Source organism: Lethenteron reissneri, chromosome 2 (genome assembly GCF_015708825.2).
Source record: "Lethenteron reissneri isolate LAM-NWPU_2019-01 chromosome 2, ASM1570882v1, whole genome shotgun sequence".
NCBI classification, from domain to species: Eukaryota; Metazoa; Chordata; class Hyperoartia; order Petromyzontiformes; family Petromyzontidae; genus Lethenteron; species Lethenteron reissneri.
The window spans coordinates 412,599-430,506 of record NC_083780.1 but is presented as its reverse complement, the minus strand read 5'-3'; positions in this window follow the sequence as shown (position 1 = coordinate 430,506).

Here is a 17,908-nt window from a genome sequence, read left to right as displayed (position 1 = left end):
GGCTATAGTAAACCTCCGACAGTGAGATCAGCGACTATCATGGAAGCGTTCAAGACACAGAGCCTGCCGAGGGCAATTGGAAGATGTGTCCCTAAAGGCCTAACAGCGTCACGATGAATTGGACCAAAAAGCTTCTGTGCCTACTGACGGACCGCAAATGGTCCTTCAGGATAACCTGTTGATGTTGAGGGAAGATATCTTGTACCGCCACAGAGGAAGTCCCAGCCTCCGCTGCCTTACATTTCGGTTTCACGGAATAACGAGTTGGTCACGCTCTATATCCTTGGGCCCTTCCCGGCCACTCAAAGAGGGAACAGATTTCTTTTGGTGGAGGTTGAGTATGGCTTGGCCGCTGCCTTACCAGTCAGCAGCTTTGATTGCTGAGGCGTTTTTGTACAGGTTTCGTAATAGACAAAGGGGCCCCTGAGCAGCTGCTCACTGACCAGGGGCAGAATTTCTCGTCAAAGCTGCCGCACGAGGTCTGCAACGCGTTGGGCACTAAGAAGATTAGAACGTCGCCATACCATTCCCGGATAGATGGGATGGTGCAGCGGCTGAATAGGACTCTGACGTCCATGCTTTGTCAGGCAGTTAGTGTGATGCAAACGGATTGGGATTTGCATGTTCCGAGTGTATTTGCTGCATATATGATGGCCCACCATGCTTCCATGGGAATTTCGGCGTTTTTTCTCATGTATGGGAGGGAAAATGTATCTTCTATGGACGCTCAATTGGGATCGTCGAAGGAAAAGGGGAATTCCAAATTGCCTGTGCAAGTGCAAATTACGCTGGAATGCATTTCTGTGGCTCAGGAAGCAGCTAAAGTGAACACCGCCAAAACACAGGCGGCTAACGAGCGAAATGCAGGGAAAAGGGATTACATACTGCCGTGGTTTATAGGTGACAGGGCATGGTTGCATTGCCCACAGGTGCCGGTGGGTACGTCCCCTAAGTTGTGTAGGGGTGTTAAAGAGAGGGCCCGTTATGCATGGCAGCCTATGGAAAAAAAACACAGTGGGCGGGGCTACGTAAGTGCACGGGGAGGTGCCCTCTACGACGTCCGAGCCAGACACCCTGGGGGGGGCTGGTTCGAACGTTATGATCCCCCGGGGCCCCACCCCTCAGGGAGGGGTTGAGTATAAAAGGGGATGTATCAAAGGGCTCGGGAGTTATGTTTTAAGCTAAACGAAGAAGACTGAAGACGTCTTAGATAGAGCCCTGAACTCCCCTAGTTCGATGTCCTTATCAGGGCCGGACAGGACTGAGCCAGTGGCGTGGTCCCGAAAGCCAGAGCCGGTGCTCTTGTAAGAGCTGGTCTGGGACTCCGGGTACCGGGCCCGACTTACCAGTGTCGGGCCAGATAGCCTCCCCTAGCCCATTAGTGGAGGACTCGGGGCTAGGACAGAGTTAGCTAGGGGTGTATCCCGAGTTATACGGGTGAAGGGGCCGATACCCCCTCGAGTGTTATATGACCCCTATTGTGGAATAAATATACGTGTGCCTCAACCTCGGTGTCAAGCGTCTTCACCGGTACTTCAACTGGAGTCAGAAGTAATACGAACATGGAAACGCGAAAAACAGCTCGGGCCAAAGTACCGCAGGAGGAAGACACTGCCGAGATCGTCGAGCCCGAGACGGCTCCACAAGACATGGTGCAGCCGGGGCCTGACGCCTTCTTACCGGGGCATCAGAATGAAGAGGGGCCGCAGCCAGACGTGTTACGACTGGCTCACGGAAGGCTGGCGGAGCTGCTGTATGCCGCTGCCGCCACGCTGGAGACCATCACGCGATTGGGGGCCGGTGATACACCACGGGGCGAGGCGAGCCAGCGACCAGGGCGCCTTCCCGCCCTTTCAGAACGGTCGGAGTTTGAATTTCCCGCCATCCACGCTACAGCTGTTCAGGGCGTGGCCAGCCTGAACATCCGCTCCGACATCGGCCTCGCTGGAGCTGAAGCGTCATCACCGGCGGAGGGTGCGTCATCACAACCGCGACAGGCAATCCCATTGGCCGATCGCACCGATGCACAGCCGAGTTGTGGTGACAACAACCTGCGGGGCTCTACAACAACCGCTGCGCTACATCAGAGACTGCCCCCGCTGAAGGAGTTCATCGGCGCGGAGGGAGACTGGGACGGCTTTCGGCGACGCTTCCTCGCCCATCAGGAGATGGCAAAATGGTCGGATGAGGAGGCTCTCTGCGCGCTGCCGGCGCTCCTCGACGGCGACGCGCTCGCCGCCCTCACATCGGCGCCGAGGGAGAAGCGGGGTCTATGGACCATCAGCTGAATGCCGACAGCAATTTTACGATCGCAAGCGGGGTGAAAAGGAGTCGCCTCTAGCATACCGGACGAGCCTCCTGGCGATGGCTAAGTCGGCCTTCCCTCGTATGGACGACGACGGCGTGGACGCAATGGTCACGGAGAAAATCCTCCTCCTGGCAGACGACCTTGACATCGCTGTCGTCGCACAGGAGGACGCGGAGATGACATCGCTCCAGGCGGCGCGGCTCCTCCACGCCAACCTCCTGTCTCTGCGGCGGAAAGCCAGCAGGGCATCGGCGGGGCGTGCGGTGGCTGCAGCCACCCTTCCGATGGAGGAGCTCTACGCCGTCGACCACCGACGGCAACAGGCGACGGGAGCACGGTCGGGCCGGGACGGGTCGGGCCGTTTCGACCGTCCGACACCTCCGACGGCGCTCCCGCGGTGTTTCAACTGCGGCGTCCAGGGCCACGTCGCCTCGGGGTGCCGCTCTCCTCGTCAGCGCGGGACGACACCTCAACGGGACGACAGGCCTCATCACAAGCTCCACCATCATAACCCGGCGAGTCGCGGCACCCCACATGTTTGGCCCACACACACGCCCGTCACGCACTCAAACACCGCAACGAGAGGGGGGCCGATATCGCGCACCATCACGCACCACTCTGGGTACTCATATCGAACCCGGCCAGTGGTCCGTGCTGGCCGATCGTGTGGTAGCCGCATCGTCTGGGTCGTCGGCCATTGTGGGGCACATCGACGGGGTTGAGGTGCGCATCCTGGTCGATACGGGAGCATCGGCGACCATTTTTTCGGAGTTAATTTACAATATTCTCCCTGTCCAGAGCCGTCCTTTGATGCCTGTTAACGTACCATTCTATGCGGCTAACGGGGGCTCACTTGGCATCATCGGACAAATTCGTGCCCAAATTTGTATTGGGGAAATTAAATTGTCTGGGCCGATTTTTGTTTCATCCTCGCTGGCGGTTCCGTGCCTGCTGGGGACAGACTTCCTGGCCAAAATGCCGATTAGGATATTAATCGACCAGGGATGCATTGAGCTCCCGTCGGGCAGACGCATGGCGTTTCTGCCATCGCCAGTTACGACTCGGACGGCGTTCGCGACGGTGCCGGCATTCGTAGAGAGAACGGTGCGCGTCCCTCCGGGGGCACAAATGTTGATTCCTTTGAAACTTCGGCGGCCCTTCGCTAAGGGTATTGGGGCCCAAGGGGTTCTGCTGGGGCCGCCTAGGGCCGGGGATAGTGGACCTTATTTACTTCCGGCCCAGACCATAGTAAGAGGGGACGGTGAACCCTTCATCGCGGTCCTCAATGTGGGCTCGCAGACGGTGGTGGTCCCACAGGGGACCGTGCTTGCTCACGCAACGCCGGTGCCATGTGAGGAACCCGTCGCAAATCACGTCAGCGTTGTCCCTGCGCCGCGACCGCATTCGGACAGCGATGAAGGGTGGCTCGAGGCGCTTTGTGCGGGATCGACGGACCTGTCAGATTCAGAGCGTCAACAACTTAAAACACTACTGCGGGAATTTTCCGACGTTTTTAGTCGGAATAAATACGATTTGGGTTGTACTCACCTGCTGCATCACCATATTGACACGGGTGACAGCGCGCCAATTCGCCAAAATCCGTTTCGGTTGAGTCCCGCCGAAAAGGACCATGTCAAATCGGCTGTTGATGACATGTTGGCCGCCGACATCATTTCTCCTTCCACCAGCCCTTGGGGAGCGCCGATCGTCCTGGTTAAAAAGCAGGACGGTTCGTTGCAGTTTTGCGTTGATTTCCGGCGCCTTAACAAAATTTCGGTTGCCGACGCATACCCGCTCCCTCGGATGGATGAATCGCTGGACGCCTTGGCGGGAGCGCGATTCTTTTCCACACTGGATTTACTTTCGGGATTCTGGCAGCTTCCTCTGGACGATGATTCAAAGCCTAAAACCGCTTTCCGTACACCGCACGGCCTGTTCCAATTCAACCGGTTGCCGATGGGCTTACACTCAGCACCGGCAACCTTCCAGCGTTTGATGGAATTGGTTTTGGCTGGATTGCAATGGGAGTCGTGCCTCATTTATTTGGATGACGTTATCGTCTTTAGTAAAACTTTTGACGAACATCTCCAGAGGTTGCGGGCGGTTTTCCTAAAGATGCGGGCTGCTAATTTTAAATTCAAGCCCCAAAAATGCCATTTGTTACGCGATTCGGTGCGTTATTTGGGGCACATCGTGGGACGCTCAGGTATTGCTACCGATCCCGCCAAAACGCAGTGTGTCAGCTCCTGGCCGACTCCCACCTCGGTGGGAGAGGTCAGGAGTTTCATTGGTTTCGCGTCGTATTACCGACGGTTCGTCGCTGATTTTGCGACAATTGCCAAACCCCTGCACGCTTTAACATCTAAAGGGGTTCGGTTCCACTGGGGTCAAGAGGAGGAGGCTGCTTTCTGCTCCCTTCGGGACGCCCTGGTAAAAGCTCCTCCCTTGGTTTACCCCGATTTTTCAAAGCCCTTTTTGCTCGACACCGATGCGAGCAACACGGGTATTGGGGGCGTGCTTTCGCAGGTGGTTGACGGCGTGGAACGGGTAGTCGCGTACGGTAGTCGGGTGTTGTCTCCTGCGGAGCAAAGATATTGTGTCACCCGTCGGGAACTGTTGGCAATTGTCTATTTCATCCAACAGTATCGCCCATATCTGTACGGTCGGCATTTCACCGTCCGCACAGATCATGCGGCACTACAGTATGCCCTGCGAGTTCAACAACCATCGGGACAGTTGTCTCGATGGTTGGAGATTCTCCAGGACTTTGATTTTGAAACCACCTACCGTAAGGGCGTTCGCCACACAAATGCGGACGCTCTGTCGCGCATACCAACCACCTCCGAATGTGCATGCCTCCTGGGGTCGGGACGTTGCAGGCCTTCAGGAGACGTATCGGTTCCGGTCTTGGCAGCCACCGACGACGACGAAACATTAATTACTAATTCGATCGAACAACAGGGAAGAGATTCCCTGTTGGGGTTGCCCGTCACTGAATGGGGGCGCCTCCAGATGGAGGATACCTCCCTCCTCGGGTGGCATCGTCGCGTCGGGGGCGCTGGACGGGTGAAGGGTGATTCTGATGCATGGGAAATGGTGCAAGGTCTGCTGATGCATTGGGACGGGAAATCCCAGCGACATCGGCTCGTGGTCCCTTCTGGGTTGCGAGGCAAGGTGGTGTGGGCCGCGCATGAGCGCCTATTACACCTGGGGACCCAAAAGACTCTCGCCTTGCTACAACTGGATTTTTTTTGGCCTGGCATGACGAGGGATGTTGGGGATTTATTGGGATCATGCCCTCGGTGTGCGCAACGGAAACCGCCGGCACGGGAGTCTAACCCACCCTTGCAATCGATCAAAGTGTCCAGAATAAATGAGCTTGTCGCGCTGGACATTTTGGGCCCATTCCCTGCCACCCCCAGGGGCAATAGATATTTGTTGACTGGTGTGGAGTATTTTACACGCTGGCCTATGGCCTGGCCCCTTGCCAACCAGTCGGCAGCAGCCATCATGGAGGCCTTTGTTCAGGGATACGTCCTGGACAAAGGTGCTCCGGAACGGCTGCTAACCGACCAGGGCAGAAATTTTTCCGGTAAACTACTCAAACAGGTCTGTGAGCTCCTAGGCACGAAGAAAATTCGTACCTCCCCGTATCACCCGCAAACTGACGGGATGGTCGAGCGCCTGCATCGCACCATCACGTCAATGTTGTCACAGCAGGTCTCGGACTCACAGACCGATTGGGACCTGCATATTCAAGGGGTCTTGGCGGCATACCGGATGGCACCCCATGCAGCTACGGGATTTTCCCCCTTTTACCTCATGTACGGTCGCGAACCCGACCCGCCTGTTCGCGCCCAGCTGCAGATCCCCGAGCCGCAAGGAAAAACTAAATTGGCTGACCACGTCAAATTTAATCTGGCCAAATTAACAGAGGCGCGGGATGCTGCAATGCTAAACTCGGACCTCCGTCAAAAGGCGAATGAGCGCCTCAGGCTGGGTCGGGCGCACATGATACAGTGGAAGCCGGGGGACAAGGCATGGCTGCACTGTCCCCAAGTGCCACTGGCAACCTCCTCTAAGCTGGTGCGGTCGTGGCGGGGCCCTGTGGAGGTGGTCGAAGTTTAGCGACCACAGTGCGTGCGCATCAAATGGGGGAAGCGGCGGTGGTTCGTGCACCCCTCTAGATTAAAACCCTTCGTTGCAGTACACAAACCCACTTCACATATGCGTGGCCAGACATGTGGGGGGTCGACCGACTCACTGGGTCCGTCTCCGTCGTCCTCACCTAATGCCTTGCCGGCCGTGCCACCTCCAGGTGCATCAGGACTGACGGGCTCACGCCCGACCACCCCTCCTGGGGATACCGACGGTCGCGCGGCGTCGGATGAGGACTCACTCCGGGACGGACAATTGCCACCTGACGGTCCGCCACCCGGGGTTACCCCGTGTGAGGGGCCCGCTGCAAGGACGCGCGCAAAAATGCGCAGACTGTTGTGAAGCCGGAAGATGTGTACATGGGTTGTGTTCATTGTGTGTTGTGTGGGTGGTGTGTTCCCTGCCCATCGAATGTACATACGTTGGGTTCACCTGGTGTTGTGTGTATGGTGGGTTCCCTGCAAATTGTATATAGGCTGTTTTTTTTTACGGAATTCGTATTTATTCAAGGGGGGGTGCGTCGGTTTGGTTTCTCTTCTTGTTGTTGCATTTTGTTGTGTTCTTGTTGCTGTTCTTGTTATTGTTGAAAAATAGTGAGGCACACGCGCGGTCAGGGGGTAAATGCACTTTTATTGTGATTTTTTTTGTATGTTGGCAGCCGGGACGGCTGCAAGCTATGCGGGGGGGGGGGGGGTGATGTAGGGGTGTTAAAGAGAGGGCCCGTTATGCATGGCAGCCTATGGAAAACAAACACAGTGGGCGGGGCTACGTAAGTGCACGGGGAGGTGCCCTCTACGACGTCCGAGCCAGACACCCTGGGGGGGGCTGGTTCGAACGTTATGATCCCCCGGGGCCCCACCCCTCAGGGAGGGGTTGAGTATAAAAGGGGATGTATCAAAGGGCTCGGGAGTTATGTTTTAAGCTAAACGAAGAAGACTGAAGATGTCTTAGATAGAGCCCTGGACTCCCCTAGTTCGATGTCCTTATCAGGGCCGGACAGGACTGAGCCAGTGGCGTGGTCCCGAAAGCCAGAGCCGGTGCTCTTGTAAGAGCTGGTCTGGGACTCCGGGTACCGGGCCCGACTTACCAGTGTCGGGCCAGATAGCCTCCCCTAGCCCATTAGTGGAGGACTCGGGGCTAGGACAGAGTTAGCTAGGGGTGTATCCCGAGTTATACGAGTGAGGGGGCCGATACCCCCTCGAGTGTTATATGACCCCTATTGTGGAATAAATATACGTGTGCCTCAACCTCGGTGTGAAGCGTCTTCACCGGTACTTCAGTTGCATAAGCCCTGGCAGGGTCCCGTGGAAGTGATCGAGGTCAAACGGTCGCAGTGTGTGCGTGTACGGGTGCGCCGTTGCCGTTGGTTTGTCCTTCCATCGCGGTTAAAACCGTTTATTCCTCCTCGGGCTGACTCTTCATCTCCAAAAAATATACGGCCAGTGTCTGTTGTGTCCGACGAGCCGGGGGGAGTGCTGGCGAAGGGCATACGTCAGAAGGATTGTGTCGTGCCACCCACAGCTTCCGAGCCCATGCCAGTTGACGGACTTCGACGCCTCACAAAACTTGAGGAGTTGTCTGCTGCCGCCAAGCCTGCAGCACCTGTGAATCTGATGATGGCACACCCCCTGTGAAGGAGATGAAGACCGTTCCCATCGATGGCATCGCGAACTCGGTCTAAATGCTTAAGATTCCGTTGATGGGAATGTCCCTGTGGGTTGTGTAAGGGAGGGGGGATTGTGATTGCTCTGCCTGGGTTGTAAATTTTTTTTTCTCTCCTCCATCTTGTTCCCTCTCGCCATTTCCTCGTCATCCCTTTTCTTGTTAGATGCTTTCTTGATCGTTCCTGCGGATTGTTCCGCCTTACTTAAGAAGAACCAGAGTCATTGTTTGTTAACTCTTTCATTGCTGTACTTTAACATTGTACAGGGGGGTTCCTTACCTGGAAATTAGTTGGTATTAGCCGGGATGGCTATCTTTTTATTGAGGGGGGGGGGGTGATGTAATGACAGTGTGACACCTGCTGGCCTGGAAGGGGAATCCCGGGTATGGGCATGGTTAAGTAACAACCAATCGGAGAAGGAGGTGTATCTGGGGCAAAGATAAAAGGTGGGGTTAGCTGAGATTCTCCGGGAACCTGCTCGAAGGTTCCAAGAGAGGGCGTCGCCAGAGGCGGGACCTAGCCACGCCTGGGGGTTATAAGGGGGAGCGGACCCGGGACTCGGGGCTCATGTGGGGTCTTGGGTCCTGGCTGCGTCGTGTTTGCCGACATCTCTCTCTGTCGTCCGGCCACGTGGAAGATCTCCTGCATGGTTTCCGTCATCGTCACGCCAGCCAGCCAGCGGCGTAGCCGAGTGAGGGGGATGGGACCACGCCAAGTGATCGGCTGTGTGTAGCCAGTAGATACGTTAATACCTAGTGTTGTACTCAGTGTGACAAGGAATAAGTATTAGCCTGTGTTGTGCCCAGTGTGAGTAATAAAGACGTACCCTCTACACGACGTCGCGGAAGTCGCTCATTACACATCTACAAATTAATTATTATTATATTCAGAACAATAGATATGTTTAGATATTATGGTTGTCTATTTTCTGCGACCAACACAATGTAAAACCAAAGCCGTGCCCAACCGCCTTTTATCTTCCCAGTAGCCATCATCGCACACCGTGGCAGATATTCATACGTAGGCGTAGTCGACCTATGGAGGGAATCACAACCAGAGCAGATAACCGCCACTGTATTGATTGAAGGAGAATCGATATAGGTAAACCAGGCTCTACAGAGAGGACAGAGAGAGAGGAAGGGAGGCCATTCCCACACCACGTGGATAATCCAGAGGCCATTTCACAATAAACACATGACCACAGACACAAACACACACCACACCCGGGGATCAGCTTATTACGAGTCAAAAAGGCCACACCAGGGACAATTAAGAACATATGTGTCCACAGAAGTCTTGGGATGACCTCCAGAGGAAGGGGGGAAGTATGGCCGAGTTGCTAACCCCTGGCATCAGGGTATCTAGGCAACCATAACAAAGGGTCAACTTAGACTGACTAGATGAATGTTCGAGGGGTGTGATAGTGGGAGGAGCTTTGGACTTTTGATGTGTCTTCAGGAAGAAATCCCTATATTGTATAGCAGAATATGAAAACCACACAAACCAGTCTTGCAACACTAAACTCCAGGGTTTGGCTCCCATAATTATAATCAGCCAGAGTGTTGAGTCTTACTAAGGCAGACTCTAAGTTCTAGATGAGAAGCTTTCGTGACTGCAATGATTCATATTCTTAGGTTTTTTCGGTAAAGTCACGTAGGTAAAAAATTAAAATTAATGAAAGTAAAATGAAAATAAAATAAAAATCACGACGTTTCTGAGGCAACACAAGCTTCCGTCTTCAGGTGGAACCGTCACAGCACGATAGCTGTATCAAGTAAGAGAATTCCAAGAAAACAGTTCTTGTATATATACTGGTTGAGGGTGGGAGGAGCCAAGGTAGGCCCTGAATATTATTGTGAGGTTCGGTGCAGCTGAAGCACGGTGTTAGGAATGAGCCTTTGTTGTGTAAACTAGGTGCAGCTGATGTAAAGGTGCGTGTAAATGGGACTGAGCCTTTTGTTATGTAGAGGTGGTGCGGCTGAAACCGCTGCCAGGAATGAGTCTTTGTTGTGTAGACTGGTTGAACTGGGAGGTTCTAAGAGTTGTTAAGGTACGGCTGATGTAAAGGTGCGGCTGCTGTGAATGGGACTGAGCCTTTGTTATGTAGATGAAACAGCACTTTGTTACGTTGCTGGGATTAATTCTAGATTTGCCAAATATGTGTGGTAAAACTTAAAGTAGGAAAACCAGTGTGTGAAAAAAGAAGAAGAAACTATACGGTAACTGAAGAATAGTGCCTGTCAAGTAAGATGGTCCAAATATGTGTAGTTAAATCTTTTTTGCATGGTTAATAACATTCTTCAGTTACCGTATAGTTTCTTCTTCTTTTTAATACACCAATATCACCAATATCGAGTATGCATGAAATATTGCCCAAGCTATAGGCTGGAAAAGTTCTGTTGGTCAAGTGACTGATGTTTTATGAGTTTTTGAGAGGCCAAGACTGAGTGAGCAAAACGTACAGGCCGATGCACAGTGGGAGACCTCCACGGGGGAACGGGGGCCACCAAGGGTGCTCGCGAACCTGGCAGCTCGACTGACAGGCAATATTCTGAGCAGCAACCATGTGCCAACTGCAGAATGAGCCTGACGTGCAATAACTCGCTGTGGATGGACCATGATGCACAGACAACACTGCGAAGGAACTTGGCAGTGGCCCTTCTGTGCGCGACGTGAGTGCGTCCTCCAGTTGGCGCCCCGCCAACAGTGAATCTGCGCTTCTCCAGGCCTTTTTGTGAGCTCTGGTGTCATGGGGCGTAGTTATATCTGGCCGCACCTGGTCTGATAGAGGGGGAGCCGTTTTATGCACAATACAAATTACTCGGCAGTGGACCCTCTACGTGCGCTGTGGCCAACGCCTAAAGTTGGCTCCTGGCCTCACGTACACAACCCCCCAACACCCCCTCCACCCGAGGTTATGCGGCCTTCCCACTGTTCAGGGAGATGGCTCCTTGGGGTGAAGACCCTGTGCATGCCTCGCTGGCGGCAGGGAGAGTTTTTTTGAACTGAGGGCCTCCCATTCAGGCTGAGCCCTCTCAAAGATTTAGGCATCTGCCTTACCACGACAGTCACTTGCACACCCACAACGTACCACCAACAGTATGAAGTCCAAGACGACACAGACTGTGTAATGATTAATCTCTCATCTCGGTTTTGGCTGGGCTTAGATGGACTTTATGGGGTGACTCGACCGAGAACCCAGAAGTTGAGAGTTCCCACGGAACTCTACGCCTTCATGTTAGGTTCACACACGGCCACTCTCCAGCTCGCTCTCCTGCAGACTGAGCTGCTCCTGCCCCTCTGCATCCCCTTCCTGAGTCACTGCCACTCAGGGCCCTAGCTCCCTGATTGTTATGGATAGGGGAGCGGTCATACGGGATTCACCAGCACCAATCACGTGACCCCGACTTTCACGTTTCATCCCTCTCCTCCTCGCTCACACCCACTGTCAATAAAAGCGGTCGTTCCCACGGGCTTTGGCGCGGCCATTTCCATACTTCTGCTGGGGACCTCCACGTATTCGATCACATTGAACCTCATACATTAGGAAAACAAATCGTCAGGCCTCCAGCTTGGAATGACTTGGCCTAAAAACATTTGTCCGAGGTATGGGAGAATGGCAGTCCTAGCATTAACAGAGAGAGTGAGAGAGCGACCCACAAACATTCCACTTATCACATCACATTCTGCTTATCCCTTTGTCGCCAACACAGGAACCCTTAGGGACCCTTAGTTCCTTTGTCCCCTACCGTACCGTGCATCCATTTACATTTGTGTGGCTGCGATGGCATCTGTGGGTGCGCGCTAATGTGCTTATGTTAATAATCTATTATGCGCTTATGTTAATGTGCCCACTACTATGCCAATTTGCAGTATTTTGGCCACCCGACGTTCCGCTCGTTGTTGTGAACGTTGCTCCTCTGCCCTCCGTTGTTGCTGGAAGGCGATTGCCTCCAACTGCCCAGGAGCGTCCTTCAGGAGCCTCATTTACAGAGGCCGATCTTGACACTTGCTGGTACCGGTCATTGGCAGATTTACTCACCCCAATATCCTGTACCACATCAGTGCAATTCCTCTCTAGTCCATGCCACGCCCGTTGAGCCCCCTCTTTCCAGCCAAACACACAGAGGCAGAGACCTATAGAGCTAGGCCTCAGCAAGGTAAGGTAATTTATCCTTTTTACCTGGCTGCTTGGAACATTCCAGCATGATCTGGCACCAGATCCAAAAGGCCAAGGTGGAGAAAAGGGACCTCCATGTAATCTCCCTCGACCTCGCCAATGCATTTGGCTCTGTGCCCCATGAACTCTTGTGGTCTGCCTTCAGATTTTTCCACATATCGGACACCATCACAACCCTGGTGAAGTCGTACTTCCAGGATCTGCAGTTCTGCTTCACCACCTCAGAGTTCACCACCTCATGGCAGTGCCTGAATGTAGGTATAATGGCGGGATGTACCATTTCTCCGTTGGCATTCATAATGGCAATGGAAGTTATCATCAGATCCTCCAAAATGGGTTGCTGGTGGACAGCGATTCGACTCTGGTTTCCGCCTCTCTCCACTCAGAGCCTACATGGACGACATTACAACATTGACCACCACTGTCCCATGCACCAGGAGACTTGTGATGCCGCCACCACGAAGCTGTTCAGCAGGTGCCCCATCTACGACCTCGCCACCACCAAGCGATGGAGCCGACCCCGCGTCCCCCTCACCTCACCTCACATGAACACACCCGCACGCATTTTCCCCCCACCCATAGAGCTCCGAGGGGAGGTCACCTGACCGACCGGTTTTTATCCGAGAAACCCTTATCGGGATTAACTTTCACAGGTTTCCGGCGACCAGGGAATTGGACGACCTCCCCCGACGCTACTTTGCACCGCGGCGCTGCGACCGGCCTTAAGATGGTATGGTCGCGGCGAAGGGCATTCGACCACCGCGGTTGAAACGCATCCCCCCACACACACCCCCACGGGTCGACGAGACAGGCAGAGGAGGGACGGGGCGGCATAGTTTAGGGTGCGCAATTGATAGGGCAGGTGGTAGGGACATGCGGAGGCTCCGCGCTTAACTTCCGCAGCGGGCTGTGGTGATGGACGCTGCTGCATGGTGCGCAAGAGCACGGCGCCATGCATGAGAAGGGGATTAATTGGAATTGGCGCCGTACACGCAGCACATCCGATTAGCATATCAAAGGCGCCCGGAACCGCCGTGCGCGTGCTAGCGGGCACGCGCCCATTGTTGAAGAAAAACTGGGAGAGGGCCGCCACCACGCTCGGAGCCGCATCCATTTGATGTAGGGAGGATAAAAAGGGGGCGCAAAGGGGAGATCGGGCTCTCTTACTCCAGCGCCAGGCGACAAGACGCAGCTCCAGCCCAGCGACCCGGACGTCCGTGCGACGCATCGAGGTACGCTGCTAGCACAGGGATCAACGGACCGCCGTGGGCACCTAACAGTGAGTAAGAAGGCGAATTAGGATCATAGCTGATAAGTAGGGAATAGGTCCAGGGGTAGTAGAATAGGCCAGTCTCGTCGATTCATACTAACTCAACAACCAGTTCCAGGTAGCAAACAATAAATCATTAATAGCGAATTGTGGCCTCGTGTGATCTCGTTGAGCAGTGTGAACGCGTGTAGTGCTGCGAATACAGAGGCTCGCCTCGTGGGAGCGCTGCACAGAGCGGCGCGAGAGTGGGTGTCGCGTCTGTGCAGGTGTGTGCGCTCGTAGTGTGGGGGAAGGGGTCGGTGCGTCTGCAGGTCCCCGCTCCGTCTATCGCCACAGGGACTCGCGCAGTGTGAGGGCAGCGCCATTCGCCCTAGGACCCCTGACCCCCGTTTAATAGCGAGTGATTCGTGGAGAGACAACGCAGTGTTTATAGGTGAACGAGAGCATGCGGCGAGCTATGCCTCTCACACGGGCTCGCGGAGGGACGGACCAGAGAGGGGAGCCGTCAGGCGATGAGCCCAGCGACGGCAGCAGCTGCTCGCAGAGTAGCGAGGGGTCGGCGAACGGCAGAGCCCCTGCCATAAGCACGGAGCAGGGAGGGACTTCGGGGACCAGCGGCCCCAACAGACTGCTCAGAAAACTCGAGGAGAACATCAGCTGGGCCCGTATGAAGATTAAACCAAACAAGTCACGCAGCATCTCGATTGTGAAGGGAGTACTCTCTGACCTGAAATCCTTCATCGGAGATGACCAAATCCCAACAGTATCTGAGCAGCCGGTAAAAAGCCTTGGAAGGTGGTATGATGCAAGCCTGAAGGACAAAGACCAGGTGCAAAAGCTGCGCAAAGACATCAGTAGTAGCCTACAGTCCATCGACAACACCCAGCTACCTGGAAAGTTAAAGGCCTGGTGTCTGCAGTTTGGTCTCCTACCCTGGGTGTTGTGGCCCCTAGCAGTGTATGAGGTTCCAATCTCAACAGTGGACAAGATGGAAAGAGGAGTCACAGGCTACTTAAAGAAGTGGCTCGGAGTTCCACGATGCCTTACCACCATAGGCCTCTATGGAGATGGTGTCCTCAAGCTGCCCCTCACCAGTCTAACAGAGGAATTCAAGTGTGCAAAAACCAGGCTCCAGGTGACACTGAATGAATATCGAGACCCAGTGGTGAGCAACAACGCGCCGACCTTGGCAACTGGGCGCAAATGGAGGCCAGGAAAAGCAGTCCAGGAGGCAACAGCAGCCCTCAGACATGCTGACATTGTGGGACATGTTCAGCAAGGGAGAGGAGGCCTTGGGCTAACTAGCCGCGCTGCTTGGAGTAAGGCCACTGCACCAGAGCGGCGGAAGATGGTAGTGCAGGAAGTACGCCATCAGGAGGAGGCTGCAAGGTGGGCCAAGGCAGTCTCTCTTGCCAAACAGGGACAGTGGACTCGATGGGACAGTGTGGAGAAGAGGAAGATCAGCTGGAAGGATCTGTGGGCCATGGAAGCGAGGCGGTTGAGCTTTTCCATCAGAACAAAATATGACGTCCTTCCAACACCAGTTAATCTTCACCAATGGTATGGTGAAGATCCGGACTGTGCCCTCTGTTCCATGCCAGCCAACCTCAGGCACATTCTCACAGGGTGTAAAACAAGCCTCACCCCTACACTTGGCGTCACAACCAAGTCCTTAAAAACCTTGTATCCGCCCTGGAGGACAAGCGAGCTGCCACCAACTCCCTACCACCCCCAGCAGCATCACACCCCTTACGGACGACCTTTGTCCGCGAAGGGGCTAAACCACCGAAGAGCGGCTCTACACCATTAGAGCGAGACCAGCTGTGCTTGGCCCGCGACTGGAAAATGCTAGCTGACATTGGCCGGCAACTTGTGTTTCCTCCGGAGATCGCAACCACCACCCTAAGACCTGACATGGTGCTCTGGTCCCGTTCGCTCAAGAAGGTCTTCATCATTGAGCTCACAGTACCCTGGGAGGACTCAGTAGATGAGGCTTATGAGCGAAAACATCTGCGCTATGCCGATCTAGCTGCCGAAGCACGGCATCATGGCTGGAACACCGAAGTCCCACCAGTGGAGGTGGGCTGCAGAGGTTTTGTGGCAACATCTACAACCAGACTGCTTAGAGACCTGGGAATTAAGGGCCAGAGCCAGCGTTCGGCAATCAGAGCCGTATCGGAGGCGGCAGAAGGCAGCAGTCAGTGACTCTGGATGAAGAGGAAAGACCCTAGCTGGGCCCCGAAGTGAGAGGGCCAGGAGGTATGTGGTCAACAATGCTTGACTCAGGGAGGAGGACGCCCCTGCCATGCATAGTCCCATGGGATGTTGGCTATCAACAACAAGGCAACTCCTATGACTAATTGGGAATGAGACGCAAGCGTAGGATTGATCACCCTGTCGCTGGCCGCCTTTGGGGAGGGTGTATAGTGTGAAAGACCGAAACACCCTAGGAACCAAAGGTACACTACTGACGATGCGCTCCCCAAATTTCACCAGGCTCACTGTTCATGAACTCTTGGAAGTGCTTACACAAAGGATAGTAACATCTCATCCTGTGTTCTTGGAATCTCGACATGCCAAGGGGTAAGGAAAAGGGTAGGGTAAAGGTAGCGTGGAAGAATTACCCGGTAGGGTAAAGGTAGCGCGAAGTATTACCCGGTAAATACCTTGTTTACCACTCGCGAAAAGCTCTGTGGCGCAGTCTGTGGCCGCCATTTAAAATTGGAATCATCGAGAGTATTCTATACTAGCCTTACTATCCGGCTTTGCTCGAAATTTGGATTCTTGTCTTGGATTAATACACAGCCTACGCGAATGGTGGGGCGGATGCATGACGTCAGCAGGCACACTGCGTGACGCTGCCGCATGCGGGTGACGTCACAGATGTGACAGATGTGACAGATGTGACGTCACCGCTCACTTGCCGTGCAAATATATCCATAATTGCGCCCCCCCCCCCCCCACCAAATAACAGCCAGATTTGCTGCATCACCTTGATGCACCTTGATGCAGCAAATCTGGCTGTGACGGTCCCACCTGATGACAGAGACTTGTGTTGCCTCCGAAACGTCGTGATCTTATTGTTTTATTTTTTATTAATTTTAATTTCATCTTTTTTACCTACGTGACTTTACCGAAAGAACTAAGAGTACACATGCCAAATTTCAAGTTTGTTGCATGTTGGGAAGTATGCTAAACATTTCGAACAGACACACATTCACATATTTCCCTTTTATATATATAGATGAATTAATAATGCGCTCTACCTAGCATTTACCTGTTATAAACCTTTTTCATGTGTAGTACCCCAGTAATTACCCTGTAATCGGGTAATTTGTATGGGGTAAGGGTAAAAGGTAGGGTAAAAAGGTAGGCTCGTTGCTATTGACCTTTTACCTTACCTTGCTAAAGGGTAAAAGGTAAGGATAGAGTGATTGTATTGTGGTAAGGTAAAAGGTAGGGTAAAGGTAGGCTCGTTGTTTTTACCTTTTGCCTTACCTTGCCGAGGCCTATAGAGCCATAGAAACAAAGACAAACAAGACTAACAGACGAAGACTCACACACAGACTGGCACACAAAGACACAGGGCAGAACCCCCTCGCCCATCGCCCTGTGGGGGGAGGGGGCAGTCTCTGAAGGCTTCCGCAAATCTCTACTAATCCAATTTGTACGTCAACTGTGGACTTTATACCGCACATCGTTTAAGTGTCTGCCACGGATTTTTGACAAGCCAGCGCTGTAATCCATATTTATATATTATCGATGGCTGAGTCAGCTTGGCGTCCACATTTCTACTGGTTAATCCTGGTGCTGTATTCACCGTAATGCCCGGGCTGCTCAGATTTATATAGTTTTATCAAGTGCATAACCCACGGCCATGTTACCTGGCTGTCACGAATTTCTAGACTACATGATCCCGTATTGACTATGGAAACGTCGCTGTTCCGCATTTTTAGACTTCACGGTCCAATGTTAATGATTCAGTAGTCATTTTATGCGTTACATGGCTTCTACGGAATTATAATATAGGCCAGGCAAAACTATAACCTATAGCTGCGGAGAAACGGCAATCCGAATTGGGCTCCAAACCACAGCTAACATTTTTATTCTAGCGAGTGATATCTTTATCAACCCGCACTGACCCGCTTGGTGAAGTATTGTCAAACAATCCTCGTGGCCATCAGTCGTGGGGAGGCTTTCCTCGAGCAGTTCCTATATTGATATTTACTATATGGAATTTTACGCCGCTCTCACGGATTTCACGGGGCCGCCGAGGATTTATATCAGTTCCATCTAAACCGTATAGCCAGTACAACCATGCGGCTTCCA